This window comes from Budorcas taxicolor, chromosome 5 (genome assembly GCF_023091745.1).
Source record: "Budorcas taxicolor isolate Tak-1 chromosome 5, Takin1.1, whole genome shotgun sequence".
Taxonomy (NCBI): Eukaryota; Metazoa; Chordata; class Mammalia; order Artiodactyla; family Bovidae; genus Budorcas; species Budorcas taxicolor.
The window spans coordinates 111,626,957-111,636,363 of NC_068914.1; the positions used below are offsets into that span (position 1 = coordinate 111,626,957).

A 9,407-nucleotide genomic window follows, 5' to 3' on the forward strand; every position below is an offset into this window, starting at 1 on the left:
TTAAGAAATTAAAAAAAAAGAAGCAAGTTCAGAAACTCTGCTTTGGAATTTTTATCATTTTCCAAGAATCATAGCAACATACAAAAAGATTAATGGGTTTTCTTGATTCATACCAGGTTGATATATTGGAATATATTTTTGGCCAAAGCACTTACCTGGCCCTCAGTTTCCTGATTAATAGATGAGGGAGTTAAAAAGAAGTTTACCTTTAAGGTCCCTTTCAGCACTTAAATTCAGTATGTTCATTAGAAGTGAAGTTTATCACTAAATATTTTAACATCTGTCTTAATGAATCTAATTTTGCTTTTGCTGAAATTAAAATGTTCATAATTTAAAATTCAGCGTTTTTTGTCCTCCTTATCACAGAAAGAAAGAAGCACCTTAACAGGACGTGAGTTTTGAAATAGTGTTTTAAACATTTGTAAGATTTTTGTAAATGCTCTAAATGTTTTATTTTTGCATTGTTTTTACCTTGAAATTGTATAAACTTTTTTACAACTGAAATATAAGCATTAGACAGCTTACTCAGGTTCCATTACAACCTTAAAGATACATATAGGCATTATGGAGAGTCTGCTACAGGTGACTTGTTTTAAACCTTTTAGGAATTTCATGGTTCCACTGCCCATTCGAATCCAGAATAAATATATAGAGCAATAATTGCAGAAAAGACATTTCAGACTAAGCTGCAGTAACTGCAGGAGCACAGGTCTGTCCTTTTTATACCATGTAACCTTTTGCCAGTTGAGGTTGACTGAGTAGCTATGTCCTCAAACTTCATGTATAATACTCCCAGCAAAGATGGATTTAATTGTGCAGAACTGATATGTATGTATGTTCCAGTTACTAATTTAAAGTGTATAGAATATTTTAATATATAATTTTTGTAAAGAACTGGGATTTTTATACTACAGTATTTGTAATTAATGTGTCTTCACTAATTAAGTTTCTCTTGAAGAAAATATGCAAACTGTTAGACACGTATTGAGAGATTTCCAAACTCTAAAGGTAAAATAAATGCACTACTGTGGTGTTGTTAGAATACCTTTTTTGTGGCTATATGAATCCTTGATCTCTAAATGTGTACTTTACAAACAGTGTTTACAAGGAGCTTCTCTGGTTTGTTAGCCCAGCACCTGCCTTGGTGAGAGCCTCATTCTGTATTTGTTTAACTCATATGCATTGCTTTTTGGCATATGCTTGCTTTTTGCACTAGTAGAATTTTAACTTACCTCATTATTATGTTTGTAATCATTTGTATAGCTTCCATAATATGTCTGATATAGGCTAAAGAAGTACTTAACCAAAGTTAAAATAAATGGTAAGCAATTTTGCACATATTAAATGCTAGGGTTTGTTGTATATGTGTGTATGTTTAGTTATAAAAAAAGTAACAATGGAAAGTTACAGTAAGTATATATTTCAAGCCCAGTCATTTTATAATCTACTTGCTTTATTAGGAAAAGGTCTGGCTTTTAACCCCTTATTCTCATTTAGGATTAACGGTTTGTTAATCAAACTGCATTAACAGTTTGCATCTTGAAGCACTTCTCTTAATGACAAAAAATAAGTTGACTTTAAACAAAGAATAGAATATTTGAGTGTTTCTAACTATTTAGTGTTTTGTTTTTTAGTTTACTTTGCTTAAATGCCTCTTCTGTTCCAGACTAGCAGGTGAATATGAACCTGTGGTTCTAAAATATGTCTTATTTTCTAGAGAGAAAGGCAGTCTTTGTATACCAAGGGATTTACTTTGAGAATTAGCCCAAATTCTTAACATTTTTTTACAATTGTACATTAACTTCTAGTCACATTTATCCCTTTGATAAATGGTTGGTGACTGAGAGATGCCATAGAGAAATCTCTGTGGCTTTGACATTAATAGCTAGTAAGAGATCATTGAGCTGTATGTTTACGAAGAGAATGGATGGAGATAAATAATAGGAGAAGTGCATTTAGCTTCTTATGATTTGCACATTTTCTAAGTGAAGATCCTCTGGTGTTGCAGTGACTGCAGTGACTGCAGTGATAACATGCAGATATCTTTCGTAAGAGGATTTACACTGAGTTAAATTACTTTCTTTACTCCTCCTAACTGAATAAGCAATTCAGATGTACAAGTCTTTGTGCCACAATCCTCCTGGACTCTGCAGCTTTGGTTCACATAGTAGTAAAAAGATTTTTCTGTTGCACGCTCTTAGAATTATGTTTTCTAAAATATTGTACTGACTTCATTTTAGTTTAGTAAACTTTGGCAACTTAACTAGAAGTAGGGTATTGTAAACTCACTTTTACTCGCATTAAAAAAAAACAAACAGAAATAACCTGATTGCATGTATGAGCCCCTGCTCGCTCTAACCCAGTCGCATAAATATAATCATCTGTAAGAAAGTCAAACTGTTGATCCATTATTTCAAAGACTTGTAGACTAGCAGAGTTTTGTTGCAGAGATATGGTCTATATAACTGGAGATGTTTTTTTAAATTGCAGCATTTGTAGCATAAAAATAACTTGTAACATTGGATATGAAGAGATTATTCGTATTTAAAAGTATTGTAGTCATCTGATCTTAAATGAAGTAGGTTACAAAATAGACTTGGTCCTTGACCATTGAGGGTGTAAGTAACTAACAGTTATGTTTTCCAAGGCTAATTTTAGGCAGTTTTATGGACTGTGTACCAGTGACATGTAAAATAAAGCACCTTCTCTACTGTAACCAGTTACAGGTGTTATTTATTTTGAATTACGTGGAAGAAAAATTAGTGATGGCGTAGTAAATCTGTAGAAATGTTGATTTTGTATAAATCACTTAAAATAATATAGGCAATCTTGTAAATAATGCTGCTGTTAGTTGTTTAGTCGCTAAGTCGTGTCCAACTCTTTGTGACCCCGTGGACTGCAGCACACCTTTTCCTGCACTATCTCCCAGAGTTTGCTCCAACTCATGTCCATTCTGATGATGATGCCAGCCAACCATGTTATCCTCTGTCGCCCCCTTCTCCTTCTGCCCTCAGTCTTTCCCAGCATCAGGGTCTTTTCCAGTGAGGCAGCTTTTTGCATCCAGGTGGTCAAAGTATTGGAACTTCAGCATCAGCATCCTTCCAGGGAATATTCAGGGTTGATTTCCTTTAGGATTGACTGGTTTGGTCTTGCTGTCCAAGGGACTCTCAAGAGTCTTCTCCAGCACCACAATTCAAAAGCATCAGTTTTTTGGCACATAAAGAATGAAATGTGTCTAAAAACTTGTTTATGAGTTAGTGGATTGTGTTTGGGAGTCATTTTCTGATAAAAATATAAAGCTTCTCTAACCTTTATTGTAGCTAAACTAGTATGCTTGAAAGTAAAAAAGCAAATGGCTCCAAGAAACAGATTAACCTAGTTGTCCCATTTCTTTTTTTTTTCCTTTGGTCTTGTTTACTTTTAATATTTTTTTCTTCATACTTTTCCTTTTAATTCATAGCAGCCTGTCTTCTGTCCTAGCTGCTCCATCAAAATGGCTGTAGCAGAGGTCAGGGATAACATCTCATTTCCCAAATCCAGTGAATTGTTTCATTGTACTTAATCTTATCATTGAAACTTTAACTACTTTAAACTTGACACTTTCACCTTTTTTTAGCTTCTGTCAAACTGTGCCCTCTGTCTTCTTACGTATCTCCTCTGTCTGCAGTCCTGTTTTCCACTCCCACCTGTCTCCAGAGATTCACGTAAATGTTGCCAATCTGATGAAGGCTTTCCTGACATAATTTATTTCTAGGGAGACTTGCCTCCTTTCTCCTGTGCCCCCACTGCCCTTTGTTCAGTCTTGTCATAGCAGCCTAAAAGCCGTTATGCCCTTAACTTGTCAGCATTGTTCCTCGCCCTCTGCCAGGTGGTAGGTCTCTAGGGCGGAGACTGGCTCTTTATCTCTCTTCCGTATCAGCCATTTAGCTGGTACTTAAATATTTTAACAAATGATTAAGGAAAATTGTCACCTTTATGTCTCTTTCCATACTTCCCCTCCTCTTCTCAAATTGCATCAAAGTGCAAGGGAGGCTTTCAAAGGGAAAGAGATTTTAGCAGATTTAATAAGCTTTTGGAGGAAATACAAGGTCCACCTTTGTCTTACTCTACCCTGCTGTTACTTAGGTTCCTAAGAGAAGTTCTGAGATAAGTAAGAGATATGTTACTATGTATTTATTAGGCTAAAAAGGATTTAATAGGGGTGTGTATAGATATCAAGAGGGATTCTTTGATCTAAAAAGATATGAGCATTTAGTTGGCATTACTGGATAATGATTTTTAATGATCAGGATTTCTAATGATTTTGGATGATAAGGAAAATGAGCTAAAAATATTTCCAGAGTCAGTCTCTCTGATTTCCACACAGGAAAGCCATGGACAGTTGTCTAGAAGAAGCTACCTATTTAATACGTAAGCACAGGGAGCTGCTGAAGGATACAGAGCCCCAGCATTAGTACTGCACTGGAGTCTGTCAGGCCACTGTGGCCACCTCTAAGCTTACAGGACAGAGGATTTTTACTTGAAAATAAGATGACAGTGGCACACCTTCCTTCCAGGTTTCCCAGTTATCCTTGGGAGTTCTTATATAGTTATGCATTTCTATAAGTCCGAAAAGACTTTTTAAAAATCAAGCCTGGAAAAACATGAACTGCAGCATTCTGGGAGGAACAATTAATTCTAAAAACTGAACGATGAAAGAAAAAGCTATACCAGCCTCCTTATCCAAAATAGATTTTTGTATCTTCTGTTTCTATATCTGTACGGCGCAGCAGCTAATGTTTATTTTTTAACAAAGAGTAATCTGTCCACTAGCAATTCATGGTCCAGCAAATGTCCAGCTCTGACCAAGGGAATTATCCATTCCTCCTCCTCTCTGAGAAGACAGAGTGGAAGTTCCTTAAGAGCTTGAGGAAAGTCCCCTCCCTATTTCTCTGTTTCTTATTGAAGAAGGAGGGCAAAGCTACAGGTATAATAATTATATCTGGTTTAACAAAGGTGTGGGTGTGCCACTTAGGGCAGCATAGCATATAAGAGAGTAGGTGAGACCCTGTAGGTCTTGTCAACTGCTTGGTCCAAAATCATCCTGCAGCCCGCTGCAGTGTAGCACTTCCTGGTGGCAGTGTCCATTCCAGTTCACATATGGGTAAGATTTTGGGTCTTGCAGCAAGCAGCCTAGGATTTTAAAAATAGCATAGTGATGTCTGGAACTTTTTGAATGATTGGAACCCGGGTGGGGAGACAGGACCTAAAGGATACTCTCTGTCTGCTCTCCGTTTCCTGGGAGTGTGGTGCCAGCCATTAGTCCACCTCTTGTACCAACTCCCTAACCCAAGATAACTTTGGCCTGTGTTGCTGGGTACAAAGCATAGCTCCAGTGTTTCAAGATTTTTTTTCTTTCAGATTTCTAGATTGAATACCAAAATGTATAGTTAATCCCCTCAATAAGATTAAATTGCACTTTAACTGTGCCTTGTTTAATCTGCAGAATGTCACTGCTGGTGATGACCCTGGCAGAGATATGATTGCAAAATTGTTATGACAACTTGGGCACCTGTTATTGACCAGTGTGGAGAAACTAGCTGCCATGCACTTTATTTTTCAATTGCTTAATACATAAATGCACTGTTAAAAGAATGTGCCAAAGGGAATTTGTACTTTTGAAAGTCAACAGAATTCAGTAGAGTCAATGTCTTCTCAGTTTATTTTGGGATTTGCATCACTTATCATTTTATTCTCCACTTATACAAATAATTATACCCAGTGAACGAAGTAACCGGTTAACCAGAATCATGCCAGTGGCTGAACCAACTTGGCAGAGCAGCACTGTAATACTGCCATCTCATTAGATCCCAGCTTTCTGGGAACGTAATTAACTTCTGTGAAGAATAGCTCGTATTTATTCCTTTCTTCCTATTACTATGTAGTTCTTCCCCACCCGTTACAATAATTGGCTGATTTGCAATGCAGAACAGTGGCTGAAATATCAGATATTCCCTCTCTTTGTTGGTGAAATTGTATCACATAACCTTTTATTTTTTTATTTTAAAATGCTTGTTGAGAATAAAATGATCACGTCTTCAGCTTAAGAACTAGAATACCCTGAGATGTATACAGCTCCCCCACTTTGCCTTCCTTCCACACATACCACGAGGTAAACATTATTCTGGATTATTTGCTAACAATTCTCTTGTTTTTATTTATGGCTTTGCATTCTATGTTATGTATCCCTAATAATATATTATTTAGATTTACTTGTTTCTGAACTTATATGTAAATGGTATCATGCTTTATATATTCTTCTGTGACTTTTTCTGACATTGTTTTTTGAGATTCCTATCCATGTTTATGCATTTAAGTGTATTTCATTTGTTTTCACTACTGTATAGTATTCCATTGTATGACTGTACCACAATTTACTTATCTGTTCCCCTGTTCATGGAGGTTTAGATTGTTTTCAGTTTTGGCTGTTCTGAATGACACTGCTATGAGCATTCTACCAATTACAGTGTAAGCTCTGTGTGGGCAGGGGTTTTGTCTTGCTTCATCTGATTTTTTCTAACACATTCACAGTGTCTGGAACAAGGCTGGTACGTGGTGGATGCTTAATAAATATCTGAGGAATGAGTGAATCCTTGTACATGTCACCTGGTGCACATGTGCAAGAGTTATGGTCCAGGGATTCTTGAGGACCCTGACACCCCTTCAGAGGGGAGTCTGTGAGGGCAAAATGATTTTCATAAGAGTGCTAAAATGTTATTTGTCCGCTTCACTCTCATTTTTCACATTTAAATGTTTTTCAGATATATGACGACATCACTCTGACAGCTTATCAAGGGTGTACCTGTGTATATTTGTTTTGAAAATGTCTGTTTTAACTTCTAATATGGTAAATTTTGATAAGTATAAGCCACATGAACAACAAGCTCTTTGAGGTCCTCAATAATTTTTAAGGCTGTATAGAGGTTCTGGAGTAAAAATTTGAGAACTGATGCTCCAAAAAGCAGGTTTCACTTCGTCATGCTGAACTGTTTTCTACAGCATTTGTACCAGTAGGCTCCCACTGGCAGTGGTTGAGTGGCATTGCAAATGTTTAGGTCTTAGCAAACACTTAATCTTGACTATCTTTTATATTTGCCAGTTGAGTGGCGATTATATAGTACCTTACTGTGCGTTTAATTTGCGTTTCCCTGATTACTAATGAAATTGAATGTTTTTTCATATATAAATGTGTTTCCTCTTTGTAAAATACCTGTTCATGTCTTTTACCCATTTTTCTGTTGATGTCTTTTATTTCATTGATTTATATAATTTCTTTATATATTCTGAATCCCAGTCCTTTGTCACTTAAATATGTTGTATGTATTTTCTCCCAGTTTATGTATTATCTTTTGTAATTGTATTGAACTTATTAGCTTGGAGAAAATTGGTATCTTTTCAATAATGAGTCTTCCCATCCAAAACCGTTGTGTATTTCTCCGTTTATTTAATATCTCAATAAACTTTTACTATTTTTCTCCATAAAGGCCTTCACGTCTTATATTAGTTTTTTTAAATATATTTTTTAATGCTGTGGTAAATTTCTTAAAATTACACTTTCTTATCTACGTGGTTCTTACTGATTGTAAGCTACATGTTGATTGTAGCTACATATTGTAGCTACATGTTGATTCTGCATCTAGCAACCATGCTAAAATTTTATTAGTTCTTATTTAGATGTCTTTTGAGTTTTTTTATATAATGACATCATGTGAAATGGTGGCAGTTTTCTTCCTTTTCCTGAACTTTCTCCCTTTAAAAAAATGTTACATTCTGTACTTGCTAGGACCTGTAGTACAATGTTGAAAAGGACTGATGATGAACATCCTGTCTCAGTCCCAGTTTAAAGGGAATGCTTTTAACATTTCAGTTTTCTAGGTTTTATGTTTTTTCCACAAATGGCCTGTCCTCAGATTAAGGAGATTCTTTTCTATTTCTACTTTGCTAATAGTTTTTTTTTTAATAGGTATTTACCTTCATCAAGTCTTTGTTGCAGTTTGCAGGATCTTTCTTGCCTCATGCAAGATCTTTTGCGGCACAGACTCTGTATTTGTGGTGTGTGGGCTTAATTGCCCTGTGGCATATGGGGTCGTAGTTCCCCAACCAGGGATCAAACTCGCATCCCCTGCATTGCAAGGTGGATTCTTAAACTAGGGAGGTCCCTGCTAATAGTTTAATATGAATGAATGTTGTATCTTATTGAATGCTTTTTTCTCATTTAAAGGGATGAATTGTTTTAATGTTACTGTATTAAATTGATAGTTGACTTTTTAATATTGAACCCATCTTTAATTCCTAGGATAAACCCAATTTGGTCCTGGTGTGTGTGTGTTAATACATTGTTGGACTCAACTTGCAAATGTTTTCTTTAGAATTTTTGTGTCTACATTCATGAGTGAAATCAGCTTATAATTTTCCTTTTATGTCCTGCATTGTCTGTTTTGGTGTCAAGGTTATACTAATCTTTTTTTTTTTGATGCTTTTTTTTTTAATTTTTATTTTTACTTTACTTTACAATACTGTATTGGTTTTGCCATACATTGACATGAATCCACCACGGGTGTACATGCGTTTCCAAACATGAACCCCCCTCCCACCTCCCTCCCCATAACATCTCAAAAATATGGAGCGCTTCACAAATTTGCGTGTCATCCTTGCGCAGAGGCCATGCTAATCTTCTCTGTATCGTTCCAATTTTAGTATATGTGCTGCCGAAGCGAGCACTATACTAATCTTACTAAATGAGTTTTTCAACAGTCTGGAAGAGTTTAAGATTGGAACTAGTCTTAAAGCCAGTGGTCATTAAGAGCGTGTAAACTGTTGATCCATTTCTTTGAGGATTATAGCATCATTAAGATATATTATTTTCGAGTCAGTTTTATTAAATTTAATAAGTTCTTCTAGTGATTTCTCCATTTCATCTTAGTTTAAAACTTCTTGATATTGTTATCCATATTATCTTTATACCATTTGTTTCCACAGCATATGTAGTTATGACTGTTCCTCATTCCTGTCATTTATGCCTTCTCATTTTTTCTTCATTAATCCTTCCAGAGGTTTGACTGGTTAACCCACTAGTCATTTAAAAAATGTATTTCCAAATGCTTGGGTGGATTACAGTTGTCTTAATTTTTTTATCTAATGACATTTTGCCAGAGAATATGAGCTATAAGATCTGAAATTTGAGACTAGCTTTATGACTTATCTTGTGATCAGTTTTCATACATGTCCCATGTGTACACTGATAAGTATATATTCCTCAGTTGAATATAGTGTCCATTAGATCAAATTTGTTAGTTGTGCTGTGCAGATCTTCTTTACTGATTTATCTTATACTTGGTTTCTTATTTACTGAAGAGCCTCAAGATTTC

General features: G+C 35.6%; 1 non-coding gene across 1 annotated transcript; it reads right to left on the reverse strand.

The window, feature by feature from the left end:
• Nucleotides 1–8,653: 8,653 nt before the first annotated feature.
• Nucleotides 8,654–8,760, reverse strand: LOC128049067 (U6 spliceosomal RNA). Its single transcript, XR_008199440.1, has one exon. It is a non-coding gene; the product is annotated as a U6 spliceosomal RNA (small nuclear RNA).
• Between the last annotated feature and the right edge of the window lie 647 nt (nt 8,761–9,407).